The sequence below is a fragment of the Octodon degus genome, unplaced genomic scaffold (assembly GCF_000260255.1).
Source record: "Octodon degus isolate 3935 unplaced genomic scaffold, OctDeg1.0 scaffold00055, whole genome shotgun sequence".
Classification (NCBI taxonomy): domain Eukaryota; kingdom Metazoa; phylum Chordata; class Mammalia; order Rodentia; family Octodontidae; genus Octodon; species Octodon degus.
This window is the reverse complement of record NW_004524631.1, coordinates 888,077-911,441: the sequence shown is the minus strand read 5'-3', so window position 1 is coordinate 911,441 and position 23,365 is coordinate 888,077. Positions and strand designations below refer to the sequence as shown.

The window sequence follows — 23,365 nt, the reverse complement described above, 5'->3', positions numbered from 1 at the left end:
CTCTCTCTCTCTCTCTCTCAATAATACTAGGAATGAATCCCTGAACTTTCCCAGAGTCAGATCCCAGGAATTTTTGTTTGTTTGACTTTTTACATTCAGCTAGGCTCTGGCTAAATCACCAAGGCTGGGCTTAAACTGGAAATTGTCCTACCTCAAACGACTACTACAGGTCTGGGATTATAGACATGCACCACCATACCTATCTTATATTCCTCAGTGTATATTTATCTTTAACTGACATATGACTTTATTATGTGTAGTGAAGTAAATATTACAATCATTTGCATAAAAACTCAATTTTTTAAATTGAATTCACACATTTACTCAGTGGTTGTTACTGAGCATATATTTATAGTGCAAGAAATATTGAGCACAGGAAATTACAAAAATTTTATAGATTAGGCTTCTTGGTTTCAAAGAACACAGAAATTATTTGAAAGTAACCAATGGAAATGTTGTATAAAATGATAAAATTTGAATAAAGTGTGACATAGCCAAACATTATTAATACAACTAAGTTGAATGTCTTTAACATGATTTTGAAGAATAGGGATGGATTCATAGAAGAGTGATAAAATTTGAAGAAATTTTGAAGGACTTTTTGTTCAGGAAAAGCAAGGACAGTTCAGAAAAAGTTGTCTGACAGAAAAGAGTGGATTTCTTTGGAGCATATGGAAATGGCCTTTAAGTCTGTGAGGCTGGACTGTGACACATGAGGAGAGAAAGGTGTTTGAGAAAGAGAAGTGTAATGTGAGAAAAAGAAGGAAAAGGAAAATGGAAGGGAGGGGTAGACAAAAAGATATTAGATTCAGAGTATAAAGATCCTTGAGTGTCATCTTAAAATGATTTGGGTTTATTTTGCTTATCTGTAACGTGAAGACTGAGATGGCACTTTTATTTTAAAGCTCACATGGGGCCTAGAACTGATGTTGACTTCATGAAAAAGAGTTAGTCCAAGGTGAAGGGGTCATAAGCTGTTGTGATGGTTGAGACTGAACTGCTGGAAGTTGAATCCAGCAAAGTTCATGAACACTGAAGCACTCAAATGGACATCCATGGTATTATCAAGGTGGATAAGTAGTTAGGATCCACTACTATAGCATGGGATGAAAGAGTAAGGAGCCTCACTATTCCTGATTTCTTTTTTTTTTCTTTCTTTCTTTTTTTTTTTTTTTTTTTGGTGGAACCAGGGATTGAACTGAGGCCCTTGTGCTTGCCAGGCAAGTGCTTATTCCACTGAGCCATCTCCCCTACTCCTGATTTCTTTAAGGTTTCTTTAACTCAATTGACATAGCTAAAGTCAAATGATACTTATTTTCTATTTTTCATGTAGTTATTCAGTAATCACTTTCTGGGTACCTATTGTAACTGATGCCCATTACAATAGACTTTATAATTAAGTCCATGATTAATGTACTATTTTTTCCTAGTGTTAAAAACAGAAATATCTATTCAAGTAAATCTAAAAGGTATGAATTTCTGAATCATGTTTGTAGGAGCATCTGGTCTTCTGTATTAAGCAGTTTATTCTTTTGGGACCTGGTATTAAAGCCAAGAGCTTAATCTCATGAAAAGGACTGTGTGTTGTTCTACTAAGCTAGTGCTCATGCAGTTCAAACTGAAATGACAACAGTGAAGACCATTAAAAGTAATGCTTGAAATCGATCAGAGATAATGAAATTAAATTGCTCCAAGTATTAATCAATTTTAATAATTGAGTGTTACAATGGTCTTGCAATAAAAGGGCTGCTATTTTCAATTCAGTTCACTGAAGCTATGTCCAAATGATTGTCACACAACTGGTTGAAAAGTATAGCTATTTTCAGCATGTATGCTGTCGCTTCTTTTGTTGTTGGCCTGTTTTGCTTTGGAAATTCTATATAAGCTCCTGAGTTGACTAATGGATTGCTAAAATTGTTCAAACCAACTCTTGTTTTGTTTCTGTGTTAATATAACCTTAACAGTTTGTCTTAAAGTAGCGCAAGACTAACTGGGAGTGAGTAAAACATTAATTCTCCATAAACAGTGTCTTGATTCATAAATCTTTAATGAACCTGTAAGTTGATTCATTAAAACTGTTTTTGATAAAATCATCAACACTCCTTATTTTTACTCATAGTCTCCTCTTTTGCTTCTACCTCCTAAATGCTGTCTTACATTCTCATGAAAGTTTATGAAAAATTGATTTCTTTGAGCTAAGGTTAATATTTTCTCTGAACTTGACTAAAGACAAGTAATAACTTGGAATCTGTTCACATGGTACCAAAGAACGTAAATTCATCTCCTCTTGATTTATGGTTCTGACTAAATGGTTGTACAAATCCTATCAATGTGCTAATGCTGGTGGTGTTGTTATTCTGATTATGTGCTTCGCGTTTGACTTCTTAGCTCCTTTAACCTGAAACTTTAGCAAAGAATGGACACCCTTAAAGCCTTCAGATTATGCACTCAAGTCTTCCTTACTAATATCCTAAGTACTTAATGACTTGCAAAATGAGAGGGAAGAAACTTGCTCTTCAAAGCACAGGCAAACATCTGTAGAGAAAAGCTAGAGTTTATTTTGGTGACTTTTCCATTAGGAAAGAAAAGACATTCTTATTAGTGGACTTCCTACTTCTGTGTTTGAGAATATCCTCCCTGATTTAACTGCCTGGGGACAGACATGAGGAGCACTTCCTCTGGTGAAGCTAGATAGATAAATTCTTGCTCTTAGGGGCTGGGACCAGCCAGTCCCCATATTCAGTTAAGATTCAAATTTATATTCCCATCCACTTCACACTCTTCTTTACAGTTCTGGATCAGAAAGAGTCAGTTATTTTAGTTAATAACTGGGGGCCTCCTTCCCTATACTTAAACCAAGACACATCCAGACTGAAAGTGTGCATTTGTGTGCTTTTCTTCAGATCACTGCTTAGTGTGATTCTTCCCTTTCATTAAGAAGAACTCATTTCCTTTGCACTTCAGAATCAAGGCAAACACTGCAAAGGACTCTTGGGTGAATAACGGTAGAAAGGAGAAAAGCCTGCTGGTCCACACTTTTTGGGCGCTCTTTTTGAAGGTCTGAATTTCTCTTTCAGACTCATTGCAGTGGATGAAAGAAATAAGAATAATTATGTTGTCCTGGACTGGCAGTTGGTTAAGTCAGTTCTGTATTAGGGAGGAGTTAGACATGTAAAGGTCATGAAACATGCCTTGTGAATGTCACATTTACACAGGAATTGTTGTCATAAATATGGCGCAGCCCATACTGAACAAATCTGTCTTCATGGTTGTCTGGGGATGCACACTGATGCCTGTTCTGCATCCTGATTGACTGTCACTCAGCTGCCACCAACAGTGACAAGGAAATATGGTGGGTTAATTTATGCCATGGAAAATTGTAATTGCAAGGATACAAAAGGAAACTCCCCATGCCACCTATGGGAAACTGGACCTCACTTCTGCCTTAGGTCTTACTTCTCTTTTAACTACTCCTGAAATATGCAGTAAGGCTGAAAAGCATTAACTATGTCCATCCAAGTGTTTATGAGTTGACAAGACACCAGTTGACAAGCAAACTTCAAGGAGGTGACAGACAGATCAGCATGTCATCAGGCAGAGAAGAATGCTGGAGTATTACTACCTGGGAGCTAGTGGAAAGTCTAATATAGCAATGACTTCAGTTACTAACTGGGGTCTGCTCTCACTCTGAAGTTTGCTGCCGGCCGCCTTTTCTTTACTATTTCCTCTCCTATGTACTTCTGTTCTCTATTTCTTCCCCATGCTCTGAGCTACAAAGGTTATTTATGATCCAGTTAGTTAAATTTACATGGACTTTTTTAAAGTGTACTTTGTAATTCAATGGGTGAAGGAGAGAGACAGAGAGAGAGAGAGAGAGAGAGAGAGAGAGAGAGAGAGAGAGAGAGAGAGAGAGAGAGCTCACCTTATCAGTTTAGGAATAGCTTTCAGTGACTAGGGATCCATTCCTCAAACAGTGATGAACCATTCATGAGGACAGTGCTCCTGGCCCATCCACCTGTCACTGTTAATACTGTCATAATGGCATGTATTTCCATTTCAACATGAATTGTGAAAGAACATTCAAATGATAGCAGATCTTCCCAAAGTTCTGATGTGACATTTCCCAGCAGGGTAAATATATATAACCATAATGCACTGTACATTTAAAAAATGTACAAGAGCCTATTTGAAAGTTTTCATATTCCAAGATAAATGCTCCAGGTGATATATTTGTTTGACCTGTTTAAACAAAATGAAAAAATTTGTATATGAATATTAGAAATGGAGAGATTGATTGTAAGATTCTCAGACTTCTGAACTATGCCAGTAACAACTGTAGTTCACAACATGCATTAAAGTTTATGAATGGTGGTTTGAACAGATGACCAGGCGGTACTTCAGAGTGTGTTTTTGCATAAGTTTCCACTGTTGTTGTTAGTGAGCGTCTGTTCATATTAGTGCTTGGATGAGCTTCCCAAGTGAAAATTTTACAATGACAGCATCATTGTTTTGTATTAATTACATGGAAACGCCCAAGTTCCTAATTATGGTTTTAGAGCCTCGCCTGGTTCCCATTCCCATTTTTTTCTTTCACTTTCTGCCCCTCTCATCCCTACCATGCATCCACATGCACCCAGCTGTTTACTGCCCTGTGTTCCTGGGCTAAACTGCTACCTTGCTTCGGATGCCATTGTCTATATAAGCATGTATATATAATTTTTAATATATTTTAATAGATATTTTAAAAGTTTGAAAAATTGAAATGATACAGAATTTCACTAAAAAAAATTACAGGAATTCAACGATGGATGTTATATTGGATATTGTTATCTTTAAATTAGTTGGTCAAATTACCAGATATAAGGATGCAAAAGTGGTCCCAAAATTGTAAAAAAAAAAAAAAATTAAAAGAGAGAGAAAAAGTGAAGCATTAACTTCTCCTCTCCACAGACCAGCAGAAATCAGCAGTACAGTTGAGCACACATTTGTCTAGTCAGCTGCTGGATGACCTCCACCTGCCACATAGGGGGTTTTCTAGGCTCTTCATGGCGTGGGAACAAAAAGGAAAAGAGAGGAGAAGCAATGTGTGCTATTTAAACAACAGCCCATTCCACATATCGGGATTATGAAAAATTTTGTGTTTTTATAATTTATGGTAAAATATGAATACATGTGTCATAAATAATCTAAACAACAATCTGAATGTACTAAACATGAGACATTATAATTCACTGGACAGAGGGCTGTGTTCTGGAGAAACTTTATGTAATGGAGATTTTTTTTATTTTAAAGAGAATAAAAACCAACAAGAAATGACACAGAATTTCAAAACAGGATGATAGGAAATTAACAGTGGTTATTATGTTGCATATTGTTGTTTTCAAAGTAGTTGCTCAGATCACCAGATGTAGGCATGCAGAATTCATCAAACAATCTAAGCACTAACTTCCTTTCAAAGGACTAACAAAGTTAGGAGTACAATTATTTTAACTATCTTGTGTGTAATTATGAACATATTGTTTCCCTAGCTTCTTTTTCCCTTTCCTCCAACCGAGTTGTTCTTTTTTTTGAGCAGGTTCTCTCCCTTCTACTGTACCTTTGGATCTTATTTACTCTTTCAGTTTCTTACAGGAGGGAGACAGCATGATGTTTACACATGTGATTCTGACTTATTTTACTCATGAGTATGTTCTCTAGTTGCATCCATTAAGATGTATTCTTAAAAAAGATTGATTGATTGATTGATTGATTGACTGATTGATTGATTGATTGATTTACATTTGGTACAGGGTCTCACTACACAGCTTGGACTTGTGATCCTCCTGTCTCAGTTTCCCCAGGGCTGGGAAAACAGGGATACACCACCACACCTGGTTTCAGGGGCTGGCACTGCATGTGGTATCAGGAACTAGACCCACATCCTTGAGCTTGCAGGCAGACACTTAGACCCCCCAGGTATCTCACCGGCCCAAGATGTATTTTTATACAACTACAAAGAAAGATAAACTCGAGGCTTTTATGGGTGATGGACATATTTTATATGGAATGTGAAGAGCAAGAGAATTTTAACAGAGTTTGGAATAATTCATAGTGTAGAGAGACAGTAGAAAGCACTAATCTAGTGGGCAGCTTGCAGTTTAGGGTAAAATGAATAAGAGAGCTTGTGGGGATCAGTAGATTACCTAGAGTGGCCCTCTCCCATAGCATTTTTGGTGGTGATGGGAAAATTTAATGCTCACATTGTATGAGAGGGAGCTCTGAAGTCTATTTTCAGTTTTCTCTTCTGAGAAAATTGGACAAGCCACTGGAGAGTATTGAGCAGAGGAATAACCTGATCCAAATTCTGTTTGGCAGAAATCATTCTACTGCTTTGTTAAAATGACACAAAGAATAGACTCTTGTTCTGCTCCCTGTACTGGGTGGGGATGGCTTATACCAGAGTGCTGTAAGTGGAGGGCATGGAACGTGATTGATTATTTATTTATTTATTTTGTGGTACTGAGGATTGAACTCAGGATCTTGTACTTGCCATGTTTTAAAGTTTTAAAATAAGTATTCTCTTTAAATTAGATTTGAGATACATGAATAAGAATAGAAAATAGTTCTACAGTTTTGCTTAAGTGGCTAGAAGAATGGGAATCTTATAAACTTCGATAGGTAGGATCAAAAGAGGCATAGGTTTTACAGAAGAGCAGAATCTGAGATCTGGAACCTAATAAGTTTAAAATGTGAGGTAAACATCTATGAATATATGCTTCGTGTATAGTTCAACAAGTCAATTTTGCAGAAAAAAATTAGAATTATCGGCATATCAATGACATTTAAAATCATGAAATTATGGGCTGGGGAGATAGCTCAGCAATCTAAGCACCTGCCTGGCAAGCTTAAGGACTCGAGATTGATCCCTGGTATCTCATGCCATGCCAGTTCTGAAACTGGGCATGGTGTCATATGCCTGTAATCCCAGTGCTGCAGAGGCTGAGGCAGGAAGATCACTATGAGTCTTCCCTATGTGATAAAACCCTGTACCAATTAAATATTTTTTAAAGAATTCATTTAAAAAATTAAGGAAATTAAGGAAAGAGTAAGAAAAAATGGAAAAGATCTGTGATGCAAGGACTGATTGGACTTTGCAAGATTCCACTGGCATTTAATGAAATGAAACCAGCAAAGGACTCTCAGGAGAATCTAGTGAAATAGGAGGAAAACCAGCCAGACTAGTGAAAATTTTAGAACTCAAGCAGTCCATTATGTTGAGTATGGCAACTGACTTTTTGGCTTAATAATGTGGGTCTATACATATGAAGGAAGGAGTAATTCATGATTTCAACCAACATAACCTTTTTTTTTTTTTTTGAGGGGGTGAGGTAGTGTGGACATACAGTTGATTGGTGTGCCCTAAAAGAAACTAGAAAGGCGCTATTGTAGATAGTAGAAATAGATAAGAGAGATGATTGATTTAGGGCAGAAAACAGTAAATTCTAATAAATTGTGATTGTGTGGGATGTAGGATTTAATTTGATAGAAAGGAGAAAAGTACCTTGTAAAGCAGACATAATTCCTTTTATTGGTTCTTGGATCCGCTCAGCAACCTCACTCACAGCAGGCAGTACTGACCATTTCAGTGATTTACAGCTGTCCTATTAACTTGATCAGCCTATCAAACTGACATTTCCAAAGTACAGTAACTGAATAATTTCACTTTTAAAATCCGATCTTATTTAAAGCCATATTAAAAGAAAATATCTTCCTTTCAAGTGAACAATGGTAGCTTATTTTCTGAGATGTGTAAGAATTATATTTCATAATGAAGAGCTTTATTGTAACCAAAGAAAATATTTTTCTCAACTGTTAATCAGAGGAATTCAGCAAGGGAGATGTATATAATGCATACATTAATGAAGTTTGATAAGTTTGATGGGTAAATGTGTAAATGTTTGCCAGGTCTTCCCCAAGATATTCAAGATTAATTGAAACTCAAAGGGATTAATTCCTTTGCCAAAAAGAGCTCAACTTTTTCATACAATATTCTCTCTCTCTCTCTCTCTCTCTCTCTCTCTCTCTCTCTCTCTCTCTCTCTCTTTTTCTCTCCCCCCCCCACTTGGTGAGCATTTTAAGTATTGAAAGAGTTATGAATTGTTGGTCTAACTAAAACATGCTGCATGTAAAACTCTACTGATGAAAATCTTCATTCCATGTGGGCATGTCAGACCTAAAAACAGTATACATAGGCATAACTGTTCAAAGCATCCTGAGGAACCCCAAGACTGATGTTGGACTTTCTTGAAGTCAATCTTTAAGGCATTATTTTTGTCTCTTGACTACTGCTCTGAGACATCATTCACTGATATGGTCATGCTATGAACACATGCATGAATAACAGCTGTGCATTTAGGAAAGGCAAACAGAGGTGTCTTAGTCACTTATCTCATTGCTGAGATAAAATACCTGATACCTAAAAGTAGGGATGGAAGGATTTAACCCACAGTTTGTGGAAGTTTCAGTCCATACTCACCTGTCTCAACACAGGGTGATGTGGCAGAGGAACAGCAGGGTGGAAAGACAGCAAAAGGAACAAGAGCAAAAAGGGAGGAGAGAGAAATAAAACTCTTTCTGTCCCATGTTCTGTGTGCAGGCTACCTGCCCTAGGGTGGGTGGAGCCCTCACACCTGTACTCCCAGCCTTGAACCAGGAACGAATCACAAACTCTACATTGACCCACCTCTGAAAAGCAGCCCATCCGACTGCATGAGGCTCTGAGGGACATCTAGACACAAACCATGACATAGAGTATGTAATTTTCTTTTCATTCACATCCACACCCCACTTCCCTCCCACAAAAACAGAGGTCAAAGGTTACACTGCAGGATATGGTGTCTCAGATAAATTAACCTGCCCTGGAACTTCCTTTCTTCTCTCTTCCTTTAACTCATCCCTGTGATAATCACCCAAGATTAATGGAAGTGATGTAGCAAATCCCTGAGTCACAGAGAGATTTGCTCTCAGGACTGACATGGAGTACTCTGGACACTACCCTATGCTGCTTTGCTCTGTAGAAAATCTCTGCTGAAATACAGAAAGTCTCCTGCCATTTCTATCATATTACTGATTTAGTGTTAACAGAATCTGAGGAGAAAGAAATGCCATTTGTGTTTCTTTAAGGTGACTGTATTCTTAATTGGACTTTTTAAATAGCTTGTATCTGGAAATACTTCAATTAAGTATCATTTACATTGTTAGATTACACAAATTGAACTCATTTCAGTATTTTTTATTATTTAAAACTTCTGTGTTATGCTTGTAATGTTAAATGAATATTATGAAAGATTTAACAAAATAAAAAGATGGAAATCAAAACAAAATAATAAGATACACGTGGTGACATACAACTATCATCCTATGACTCTGGGAGGCTAAGGTAGTGAGGTCCCAAATTCAAACTCAGCCTAGCTAACTTAATGACTTAGTACAAGTCTGTCTTAATATTTAAAAAATGGGGCTGGTGAGATGGCTCAGTGGTCTAAAGTACCTACTTAGAACAAGTTTAGGAAAGCACAGGGACTAGGGTTCAATCCTCCAGCACCACATTTCAGCCAGCCCCACCCCCTGGTGGGCTGAGCTGGCCACACACACACACACACACACACACACACACACACACATAAATTTTAAAAAAATATTTAAAAAAATTTCATTTATTTATTCGATACATGATTCTGCAATGCAGCTTAGACTCATAATTATCCTCCTGTCTCAACCTCCCCAGAGCTGGGATTACAGGCGTGTGCCTTTAGGGATCGAACTAGGGTGCTTGCACTTGCCAGGAAGGTGCTTAAATCCCCGAGATATCTCCTGAGTACAACATTAAAAAGAATAAATCAGAATATACCTCAATGTGAAGGCCTTTGGTGAATCTTAGGTACCACAAAACAAAGAAAGGAAAAAAGAAGGAAGAAAAGGAAGGAAGGAAGGAAGGAAGGAAGGAAGGAAGGAAGGAAGGAAGGAAGGAAGGAAGGAAGGAAGGAAGGAAGGAAGCAAGGAAAAATGGGAGGGAGGGAGGGAAGGAGGGAGGGAAGGAGGAAAAGTATCTTAACTTTTTCATTTGTAAAACATTTTAATTGCTAAGAAAATGCTTGATATTATTATTATTATTATTATTATTATTATTATTACTGAGGATTGAATCAGTCTTTTTTTGAGTCAGTCTTTCTGGACAAGAAAAAATATAGGGTTAACTTGGAGGCTTTTCTTTTCTTAGATATATTAGAATAATTGTGTAAGTTTTCAGTATTTGTAGTAAATCAAGTAACTGCGTCAACGAAGATTGAGTTCTTTATAGAAACCTTAGGATATTTTGATTAATGCCACTTTCCGATTCACTTATCTTTTCCTCTTTTTTTGTGTTTTTACTAGTCAATTATACAGCCTGCCAACATTTTCGTTATTAGATTTCATTCTATATTCTCATAAAGGCACAGAAGACTGAAACTTGTCCTGTTGCACTTTTTTAGTTCATTTGGAACTGAACAGTGGGTACAGAGGCATGCCAGGAAGAAAATTCAGTTCAAGCGATACAGATGGCTAAATTTCACAAAAGGAATGTGAGAGGAGTGATATTAATTTCATTATTTACTTGCTGTGACCTGTTGATTTCTTTTTGATACTCCTTAGTCTTTCATTGTACAATTAGGTTTTTTTTTTTTCCAATTAGGGTTAAGGAGAGCAATTAAATACCACACTAAAAAGGTCTTTTTATTTGTTTTGTTATTTTCAGGAGGTATCTAGGTGTAAAGCATGCTTACCACTTTGGTTTCTTTTAGGGTTTTTTTAGATCCATCAGATCATAGGATGTTTCCCTAAGAAGAGACTTGTATACCATCAATCTAAATATCTATTCTACTTTATTTATTCTTACATTTTATTTTCATTTAAAATATTTGACATAGATCAAGAAGATTATGGGGCCAAAGAGGAAAGCGATCGATGACATAGAGTGGGCCTAAGGAGAGTCACATGGGGAGAAGACACTCTCTCAGGCTTTCACAGAGAGCACATTGGCCAAGCAATGGTCGTGACTCATCCACATGGCTGCACTGATAAAGGTTCTACAATCTGACGTACAGGATCTCAGGACAAATCCTGAGGGCATTTCATTGACCTTTTCAGACCAAAAAGCTACAACTCTTGTTGCACAGGTCCTGCTTTACCTTGGTCTTAACCATCCAGTAGAAAAGTATGAAGCCGAAATATAAGAAATAAAGCCATGCTGTTAAGTTAAGCTGTGAGTGACTCAGGTCAATAATTTCTGTCATTGCCAGTTAAACATAAGACCCAATGCTATTATGGGCTACTGGACTCTTTTAGAATATTTTGCTGAGTTTACACAGCTATAATATTCAGTAACTGAACTTAGGAAAAATGGGGTACACCGATGAATGTCCATTCTGTATCTGTGTATTCAAAGTGGTTGGGGTAGATATATAGTTGCATTGTCTTAATGAATGGAATGATTTGTTCTATTGGTGTTTGTAAATAGGATCACAAGTCCGCATCTTGTACAGCAATTAACCACTAAGAATAATATATGCAGTGTATTATTTGTTGAAACTGTACTTCCGATTTGATTTGAAACTGTCTCATTGCTATATGTTTATCAATAAAACTGTAGAAAAAAAATAAATAAAATATTTGACATACACAAAATGCATATACCTAAGGAGATTCACTTGCCTGCCTTGATACATGCATATTTTACACTGATTGTGATCGAGTTAAATTAGAAAATATATCTAGGAAGCAAGTTACCACTTCAGGTGTGCGATGAAAGCTCTTCTCTGGTCTCAAGGCGTTTGCCGACCTCAGGTTCAGCCACTACCTGCACCTGACTAGTGCTCTTCTGGATGTGTTTGTAAGAGTCACATGGAGTGAAGTGTAGATGTGGATAGGCACACACTTATTCATTCTCTATGTGGACATAATTAGTCTACAATTATGGTTTAATGGCTTCTTTTGTTTTCATTTGGTTCCTCTTAATGTGTTATAATATGTGCTTAAAAGTCAATTAAAAATTTTAAAAATTAAAAAAAATTTAAAAGTCAGTTAGGAAATTCAGATGTCTTGAAAAATAACTTTCATCTAATAGTTCCAGGGAAGCATATATCCAAAGTTAACCTGTACTTTAGTTCTAAGTATAATAAAGTAAATTTTCCATTCTAAGTGTGAAACTATGTGCACATTGGTTGGCATTGTACCTCCCAAAGCTGATGATCCCTGGGCATACTTTTGCATTTATAGTACTTACTTCTGTCTCTTCCAAATAGAGAGCAGCTTCCTTGTATTGACCCTATGTATCTGATATTTTGTGCATATAATCTTTAAACAGTTCTGATGCATGAAGACTATTTTTCCAACTCATAGAATTAGAAGACTGCTTAGTAAGAAATACAATGGAGTATAAATATAGTCTTCATTTTGAGTAGTTACAAAACTTTTGACAGTTTGGAGTGAGGATAAAGTATTAAGAAGAATAAAATACAATATTGAGTAAACTAAATTGCATATGTTACTGTTTTTAAATATTTCACCATCGCTTCTACCTTAAGTGTGGCAAGGAATATTTATCTAAAATTGCTATAAATATTCCTAGTATAATAATATATCAGTCACTTACCTAAAACAATATTTATATAGTTTGTATAGATTACATATTAAGGTTCAAATTATAACATAAAATATTACTATACAGATTATCTGACATATTATCCTACATAACTTTGTGAGTAATAATAAAAATATATTATCCTGTATAACTTAGGAGTAAGTTTTGCCCATTTCTCTTTCCATTATTTTTACATTATTGATATAAATAATACTTATGCTGTCAATAACTATAAATAAATATATAGCTCCTGTTCTAACACCAATACAAGTTATCAGGGTTTTTTCCAGAACATAATATTCTTGAAGCATTTAGTCTTTTTTAGGTTTTTAGTACAAGGTCTACAGGATCTCACTACACAGATTGGACTTGTAGTGATCCTCCTGTTTTCAGCCTCCCAAGCACTGGGATTACAGGCACACAACACCACATCCAGTATCATGCTTATTTGCCATCTCAGCACACTCTGGGGGTGGGGAGCTGGCCCTGCAGGCTCCCAATTGAACCTTGGCCCCTATATCTGCCTGAGCAGGTACTTTAATCCACTGAGCTATCTGACCAGCCCAGCCTTTAGTCTTCTATGACTACAATCCCCATAAACATTCTAGAGAACGTATTTCCCCACTGGGAAGAATGAGTTAATTCCAAGTTAGTGTGAAGAATACTAACATAGTATCATCATTACCCATGAGAGTTTTATTTCAGTTATTTAACATACTTTCCAAGAAAATTTATAATTTACTGTGTTGGAAAGATGAATAGAGGCATATACTTGTTTTTACAGTTGTGGAAACATCCTTGAATTTCCTTTTCTAGTTTTTCCCATCTCTTCTCAAGAAGTGATATTCATACAAACATGTAAATATGAACTTACATATTAAGCATGAGTAAATGACCCATAGCATAAACTTTATTTTTGTTAGCATATAACTTTAGATAAAAAGTTAGTCAAATGATATAATTTAAAATATCCATCAAAAAGAAATATATAGATTTCAAAACCTGAATTTAACTGGTAACAAGGGGTTCTAAACAATAATATAGAGTCCAGATCCTGAGGATAAAATGGATGCAGGAGGACTGCTGTGAGTTTGAGACTTGCCTGGGCAACACAGGCAAGTTCAAGGCCAGCCTGCACTTAGAAAAAGCAACCTCTCAATATGGGAATAAAGAACAATAGAGGGATTTCAAGAAGCTCAATATGGTGAAAGGAGTTTCAGAATACAGGATGCAGGAAGAAGGAAATGCCAGAAAATAAGCAAATAGGAGATAATCCCAGGCCTCAGGGACTTCAAGTAGTCAAATGATGAATTAAGCACATTGTCATGAAGTGTGTTCTACAAGGCTGGACACACATATCTGGAGACTGGGAATTGACTGTATATTGAATTAATGCTGACAAGAGCTGATATATGTCATAGTTACCGAGAAGTACAGATCTGTATGTAGGTATTTTGAGAAAAAAAATAAATACATACTTGGATAATAAACACTGGAAAATGTGACAGTTGTTTGAGGGGCAATTTTAGAAATTGGACCAAATATCAGCCCAAAGAGAAATATTAAGGATAAGCCCCGTTGAGGTGAACTACAGCAGTGTATCAGCCCCATACTTGTGACATAAAAGAAGATAAATAAAAAACCAATATGCAGACTCTAAATTTAAGTATGATACTGTGAGGAAAAAGAGTAGGATTGCTGGGCAAGAGCAAGATGTTTGAAAATCACACCTGTAGCTTGGTGTCCATTTTACACAGTCTCTTCAGGATGAAGAGAGGAAAGATGAGATAAAATACGCTGAGGACCCAAGCTATCCAAGAGAACAGAGTTCCTGGGTTCGGAGGACACCAGCGTTACACCATTTTAGTCCAAAAGAACAGAAAGGCAGAGAGAACACAGGCCTTAGAACCTGAAACAAGATATAAGTCAAGGTGTAGGGTCAAGAATTTAGAATGGACTCGAGAAAGGCCAGAAGCATGGAGGCAATTATCACATTTGATGGAAATTTGCTATTAATAGGACAAATGGTTGTTGGATGTCTCTTAACAAGATGGATAGAGCTCAGTCACTTCTGTCCTTTAAACTTTGCCCCCAAAGGGCAGGCTAAAGTGGGACTGAGCCTGCACATGACAGCTAAGGTATCCCTGTTTATGGTGAAAGACTGATTAGGGCAGGAGACTTAGGACTGTCATAGAGTTAGGGAGGCTGATGGAATGGTCAGACAGAAGTATTCCTGTCTCCTTTTTTCTTTATCCATCTATTATTGCATATTTTGTAATGTGCAATTTTTAATGAAATGCCTCAGAAAAATAATAACTTTGTGTATTTTTTTCTGGAGCTGCTAAATGCTATTTTCACAGTAACGAGGCTGTTCTTCAAAATTGACCTCATTCTTTAAAATCTGTTATCAATTAAGAGCTTGATTGATGTAGAACAAAAGCATGTAGCAGAATTTCTACTTTCAAAAGCAACTGTGATGACAGTCAGCTTTGGCAAGTAAGAGGTCACAGTCCTGTTTGCAAAAGTCAAAAACTGAAAAGTGATTATATTTATTTGAAATGATTTATCAAATAAGTCTTTGTATTTTTAGAACTCTGTGAAATGACTGTTCTTTTCTTAATGTAGATGGATCATTCAAGAGAAAATAAATTTTCCCATATTATATAAATACTTGTACTTTTTCTTAAGCTTTAGTTCTGGAATTCATAACAGAATTCCCTGAAATCTTCCCCTCCCCTGATGCCAAAGATGACTAAGGTTCTATATCATGAAATTTAGTTACCTTAAGCACGTTTCCTTTCATTCCACTAAAGAAAACTTTCTCTTTATTTAATAATGCACATGTGTGGATAAATTTAAAAATGAATTGAACATAGAGAATTAGAGATACCTTCATTAATCCCCCCACAAGTAGCATATTACTGTCAGTCTCATACAAGTATATGCACTTTCTTAAAATGTTACATTTCTTAAAATGTTACATTTTTGTTTGTTATTTTAATCAGTTTACTTATCAACTTCCTATCATTTGAATTTTATGACTCATGCTGATTATGTTTTCATTTATTTTTGTGTTTGCATACTATGCTATAAAGGGACTTGTCATAATTTGTTTAGCCCTCTGTACTGCATGTGGAAATCATTGCTGTTTTTCTTAACCTCACAAGTAATATTTCCATAAAGAACATTGTCCATAAAATGTATTGCACATTTATGATTTTTTTTCTACTGGAGTTTTACAAGTAGAATTGACATGGAAATTTTAGAATTATTTGGCAAATTAAAGTTAAAAATTTTATCCTTATAGAAGAACATCTTATCAGTGTATAAATAACCCTCAATTATAAAACAGTTTATCTGCCTGTCATGTTGGTGCATACCTGTACTCTCAGCATTTGGAAGGTTGAGGGCAGGAGGATTGCTATGAGTTTGAACCTTCCTGATCTCAATTGCTCAAACATAAGCAATTCAAGGTGAGCCTGTGCTTCACTAGAGTGAAACCCAATCTTAGAAAAAGCAATCTCTCCATATGGGAGTAAGAACAATACCTAGAAAATTTCGAATAGCTCGATAGAGTGAAAGGAGTTTCAAAGTAGAAGATGCAGGAAGAAGGAAATGTCAGAAAGGAAGCAAATACGAGATAATCGTGGGCCACAGGACATCAAGCAGTCAAATGACGAATCAAGCACATTGTCATGAAATGTGTTCTACAAGTATTTGGACACGTGTACCTGGAGACTGGGAATCGACTATATATTCAACTAATTCTGATGAGTGCTGACACAGGTCATAGTTACCTAGATACAGATCTATAATTTCCTAAAAGCTCTGAGACCAGATATTTTGGATTTTTAAGTTTATATGTCATAGTAATATAACGCATAGCTCTGTAACAAGGTCTCAGTTTGTACAGATAATAAAATGAAGTAATGTTTTCGTGACTAATAAATGGTTTACTCTTGTTTGGCTGCCTTAGTATATTAAGTAAAAATGCGGCACTGCCCTTGAGTGAGTTTGCTGCAAACTTACAAAAATGGCTTTGGTTTTCGTAGTATTTTTGAATTTAGCAAACTCATGTAAGAAATTTTGAATATTTATTGCTATTGGCTATTCATTTCTAAGAATGTGATGAATGAGGAGGTAAATTACACTAAAGGGCTAGAAAAGATTTTTCTTGCTATTCCTTTACTAGAAAGGAAGCAATCGAGGTTTTATTTCTGTTCCCTTTCTAAACAGGTACTATCCCAAGGTTATATAAATTGTATTTTGTTGAAACAAGTGAACTATTTTTCTCTCACTGCCTTTTCCTATCCAATGATATATTAAAAACAATAGCAAATCTTACACTCTGACAATCAAGAATATTTTTTGTCTGGAAAGTCCCCTGGTAGGAATTAGATTTTAGAAGCAAATATTTTGATTAAATATTTGCAAGGCATAAACTGATATTTAGAAAGGAGACTTATCCTCAGATTTTTTCATTAACAAGATGATTATTGCATCTCTTTCCAGCTTAAAATTTATCCTTGTTAATAACAAAAATAAAATGTGGAATTGGCTGTTTATGTAACACTTGAAAAAGTGACTTGCTGGGAGAAAAGTTGAAACTCCTTTCTATGTGTAATTTGTGTTATGGAAATGTTTTCTTTTCCTCTTTGTACATTCAACTTGATCTTTCTCAGAAATACAAAAGTCATTATCATTAGATAAAAATGCTAGGAACAGACAATCATAAACCTAGATGAGGTAATTCATTTCCTGTGCCACGGCTATTCAAATAGTTCTCCATCTACATTATTCTCAAATGCTATATCCACTGTGATTTATGTATCTTTCTTTGGTATCATCTTATATTTCATTATTCCTATTCAGAGAATTTTGTTCAACTTCTCATATTGCTCATTCTTTCTGTAATTTAAATTCATTACTGCTAATGCTATTTTCAGTTAAAACAAAGAGAAGCACTATCACTAAATTATATCTGTTCTCATTTTTAAGATTGTATTATTGTTTAACTTTTATTTCTCCACAGTGAAAAATATTTCTTAAAAAACTATGCCTTGAAAATTACTTTCATACCCTTTATAATGGGTCAAGAGCAAAACAAAAGTTTTGCAAAGTAATAATAATAAAAATGGTTGGGCTGGTGAAATAGCTCAGCAGACTGAAGTGCCTGCTTAGAAAGAGTAAATCGTCCAGGGTTTGATCCTGGAATACCCTGTCGGCCCCACCCTTGGTGTGCACTGACTGGGCAAGGTAGCGCATGCCTGTATTCTCAGCACTTGGGAAGCTGAAAACAGATGAATCACTATGAGTACCATTTGTGTAGGGAGACCCTGTAGACGCCATACCCTATAGACCCTTGTACTAAATACCTAAAAAAAAAAAAAATTGTGACAATTTGTCATTCACTTAGCTAGTATTATGGTGAGCTAATTGAATGGCTAGGCACCATGTGATTGTGAATAAACCATTGATTGCATTAAACGATATAAACAAATTGAGTGTCACCTGTCTCTTGGGGCTTAAAATACATGCCAGAAGAGATAACATGGAAAAACAAATGCATTTGCATTTAGAAGGTGAACCTGTGGTCAGATCTTAGTTCTATGTTCTGTATCTCCATGAGCAATATGGACAAGTCAACTAAAGCCCTCAGTGCCTAGTTTTTTGTAGGATACTTTTAAGATTAAATGAAATGATTTGATGTAAATGATAGCTCAGTTGTGGCCCTCAATAGGCGCCACAAGATAAAACAGTAACTCTTTATTCACTAAAAGAAATACCAAGTACATATTAGGTATCAAGAATTCCTTTGAAACTATTTCATCTCTATATTACATGACCTAGTCCTGAGACCTTATAGTCTACAATAGTCTATAAACAGCAGTATGTGAATGGAGAAATACACCATGGCAATAAATTCATAAATTCATAGCAAAGACAAGACAGGACACTACAGAAGAAGATAAAATGAACACATTCCTTGCAAGCTTTTTAGTCAGAGAGAGCAACTGAGATCCACAAATAATTGCAGATGAAATAAGTAAAAGAATCACGAAGGATGTTCTGCATAGACTTAGAAAAACATGCTAAAGGGCTTATAATTTCACAGAAATTTCTTGTAACTCAACTGTTAAACGTGACTAGAAGCTTGGGTAGAAAGACAGGTAAAGGGAAATGATGAGACAGCAGAGACCAAAGCCCACAGTGGGAGCAATGCCAGTGATTGAAGGTATCTTGGCTTTCTGGAATTGAATTTATGTCTTGAATTTTATCTAAAGCTCAACAGGTACTGAAGTGTTTCCATAGGATAAAGAGAGGAGAGGTAGAGATAAGTACTCAGGTATGGTGATACAAGCTGAGGAAGTTCCTGTCTGACATCTTATATTCAAGATAGACAATCTCTTGTGATTAAACCACTTGCTGAGGATGACACAGAAAGACTGAGGCAGGGATATTAGCTGGGTGGAAGATGTTCCTAAAAAGCTCCATTAGGACTTGAATTGATTGTAGGATTGCAAAAGATTTCAGGATATTGTGGAAGATAGTCTTAGGGTGTATGAAAGTATGCTGTGGTCATTAGGAAAGTATGCAGCTCTGGTACCCCTGCAAGAAAGGCAGTCACCCTGTTATAAGATGTGTTCCTAGACCTCTGGCTGTAAGCTTGGCCAGAGTTTGCTTTAGGTGTAGAAAGACACCTCTTTAAGCATGTTGTTTCCCCTGATTTCTGGGGAATCTATACTGTAAAGTGTGATATTAACTTGAGCATGTGTACATCTTTTCTTTTTAGCAGTTTTCATCATACCAGTTTTAAATGCACATTAGGTGGACCACTTGCAACCTATATGGAGGGATTTATCAGACAAGCAAAGCAGAAAAATCAACTGAGGATACAGGAAGGTTGGCGACTTAAGTGGTAGATATGTAGTCTACATGTGCACAGAGAAGAGTGGGAAGGCGAGAGAGTTCTGAGGTGGGGGAATCAGCTGATTTCATGAACTAGAAATAATGGCAGTGATAACATATTGATGAAGATGTCTGTCAAAAACTGTGCTACAAATTATACCTGATTACCATTATCTATAATAATACCATAATACCATTATCTGTAGAATCCTGTACATTTCGTGAGAAATATAGCAGAGCTGTGAGCTGCTCAGAGTAGGCCAGGTAATGGTCAAATTGATCTGCCTCTACACCTTTGAGGATTTTCCTTCTAATTTCTTCTCTCAGGATTCTCAGAGGCTAACTGATCAATTAAATAAACTAATTGGAATTAATTATCGAATGACCCAATGTGCTCTGCATTCAGATAATGTTTATTATATATACCAGAATGCTGGCCTTTTTACTCAAATGAATAATTATTTGGGGCTTTGGCAGAGAAGAGAGAGGTTATAATTTAGAGTACAGAGAATCTCCCATCCCTTCAATGAACATTTATGTCACTGTCTTCTCTACAGATGTAAAATTATGGAATAAATTAAATACACATTAGACTCTGGACTCTAGTCTTAGGATTAGTTATGAAGCATCTGATGTCTTGCTCACTGCTTCACAACCCACCCACATTACCCATAAGAGTGGATGGCACATGTTAAAGTTGTAATACATATTTGGGAAAAAAAAATAGTTGTAGTATATTTAGCCTATCATTGTCTTCTTTGAATAAATGCAATCGCTTCTCCTGTGTGAATTGAAATATGAATTTTTTTAAAGTGAATTAGCATGGCTAATGCCATTGTTGAATCTAACATGCTTTAGTTAATATTATTCATGGCATCATCCATAATGATGTATAACTTTTGAAACAACTATGTTGTACGTTTCAATTAGCATGCTCTTATATACATACTACCATAACTTCTAAACATTTTGATATCTTACTATGTATGCTGATAGAGTTTTATTTTAATCCTCTTAACAAGTCTATAAAATAATACCATTATCTTCATTTTGCAACTAATGATACTGAAACACAGATATGTGGAGTAAATTGCTTGAGTCTAATGAGCAGCAAATATCAGTATTGAACTCAAGAATCTACATCCTGAGCCCACATTATTCCCATGTATACGCTATAGCTGTGGTGATGGCGGCTAACCTACAGCATGCCTGGCACAAGCTCTAAGCTGTTCAACATCAGTGCTTCATCGCCTCAATCTCCTTCTCAGAATATAATTTAAATGCTTGTGCACAGATTTAATGAACTTTCACCCATGTCAGTAACCTTTGAAATTCTATCCGATCCAGCATTTTTATAGAGACAAATGACTTTATGAAGGGATCTTCATATGGTTCTATGAGGAATAAATATTTGAAATGCATTTTGACTTGTCAAACTTTATTAAAGAGCCATCAGAATACCTGTCATTAGGAAATCATTTTTTCTGTGCTCTAAAATAGTTTTGTAATGTCTATTGCATTAGATTTTAGAAATGCATGATCATGAATATATTGAAACATACTTGCTTTAAAATATAAACTTAATTATCTAATTGTATTCTTTCTAGAGCAAATAATACTGACCTTGGATGTGCAATATTTAAAAACAAATCAGATACTTGAAAGCACCGCAATATATTATATGACTGTACCCTAGGACTCTTTCTCAACATCTTTATTCACAAAAGAATGACACTCAACACAAATTGAATGAGCATAACAACATTCAACAAATTGAAGATACTTCTGGGTACATAGACAAACACATATATACATACATGATCTATCTATTTATCTGTCTATCATCTATATATCACACCTCATAGTGCCTATGATGTAAAAATGTTCAATATTTTCTGTCTTAATGCATTTAACTATTTAGTTATGCTAATTCATGCAAAGACACATTTCTATAAAATAAAACAGATGGCAATTATTATTTTCTTTGAGTCTAAATATCACTTTTTGAAATCAAATTATTTTTTTACATTTCTGAAAAAAGTGCGGAATGCAGAATTTCTAATTGTCCTCTGTCATCTACAATAAAAAAAAGCAGCATCACTCTGTTTGGCATTTTAACACACACTATTGAAAGTTCTAATTTTTTTTTTAATCCATACAAGGAACAGGCTGCTAATTTTTTCTTCTAGTCTTGGGCTCAATACTTAGATGGCTTCTCCTCACCTTTTGGGTTGACAATTTTCTCCAGGTTGCTGCTGATGACATGATAAAGCTCTGCATAGAAGACCCTCAGGGCCAGCACCATAGTCCTGAGATTCCCGTAGGCTGCCTCATATTTCTCACGTACCAGGGCCTAGTAATCTATTACTTGGGTCATCTTAGAGGCCTTCTCCACAACATCCCCACATTCTGAGAAGTACCCAGAAATGGTATCTGGAAGGCTTCTACTTTGGTCTGGACTACATTCACCCTTTCCAGAACTTTTTCCTGGATTGCTGCTCCAAAATCATTTCCATCCTCCATCTTGGGGATCAGGTGCTGATCCATACAAACACCAGAATGCGCTTCTCTTTGAGAGTCCACACTTCAGGGTTAACTAGAGTGAGCAGGGCCAGGGATTTCTCATTCCCAGGAGAAAGCCACACTTAGGGACTTCTTTCTTCTCCTGCTTATCTGTTTCCATCTCATCATCTTTAGATGGAAGGTCTGATATAGGGATGTCCAGCGGACCCAAAGGGAGGTCAAGTCTGCTACATCGAGGGAGTCCTTGTGCAAGAGCTGACTGAGGTATATGATTTTCTGTGGCAAAAATCTGTAGAGGAATTCCTCAGCCTCCTAGAAAAGATTTTGTCTGAAGATGTCTACCTGTTTGCAGGCCTCCTTGCTCAAGATTTGGCCATGCTGTTCCACGTGCTAGATCTCCAGGGTAGCAGCTCCTGAAAGTTCTCAATTGTTAATGTGAGAAAGAAAGAGAAAAGTAGGATTCACATTTTAAAATAACTTTTGTAGTTAAGCATGTAGCCCAGTGGCACAAGTGCCTATCTGGAAAGCTTGAGGTCCTGATTTCAATTCCTGGTACCAGAACAAAACAAACCAAAACAAAACTTTTGTAGAGGAAACTGGTAGAGTAAATACACTTGAAATTACCACTTTTAAAACTGATTTCTCTTCTTTACTGACATATAGTCAGCAAACAGTAGAGCTTTGACTGTCTTTTGTTTAATTTCAACATTGGCATTCACTCTACAACAACATGTAGTCTGCTACATACAAGTATTATAAAAACAACACTGATAGTTTCCTCCATGAAAAACTTAAAAGAAGTGACCATCAATTTTCAGTAGAAAAATCTAAGCAGAAGTCATTTTAAAATGAAGATTTTTAAAAACTCTTTAAAATTGGTTATATAGATTATTGTGGCAGATTCATACATGCATCTAATATACATTGATCATTTTCACTCACAACAGGCTCTTGATCTCATAAAAGAGCTTAAATGATTTGAAATAATTATTCAGATAATTCTATTTCATTTTCTCTTGGATTATTACAGAAAGCTATAAAATGTTCTTTTTGGATAGCATAAACCAAGAATCAGCCAGCATGTCATGCTATTACAAGCTAGAATTAATTCTAAATTCTAGCTTCATGGAATGTTAAAGTGTGCCGAATGGAAAAGGAGAAATAGAGCCGTACAGAGTTCTTAGGCTAATTAAGCTCATTCTTGTCAGATAAAAGCAGCATCTTCACAAAAGTACCAATCTAAGACTGATTGGACACTAACAATTAGTTATTCTA

The 23,365-nt window shown here is 35.9% G+C and overlaps 1 protein-coding gene and 1 pseudogene across 2 annotated transcripts in view; one reads left to right on the top strand and one right to left on the bottom strand.

Annotated features, from left to right (window-relative positions):
- Naaladl2 (N-acetylated alpha-linked acidic dipeptidase like 2) overlaps window positions 1-23,365 on the top strand; it is a 577,651-nt gene that overhangs the window by 409,842 nt on the left and 144,444 nt on the right. The window lies entirely within an intron of this gene.
- LOC105742476 overlaps window positions 21,765-23,365 on the bottom strand; it is a 21,179-nt pseudogene continuing 19,578 nt past the window's right edge.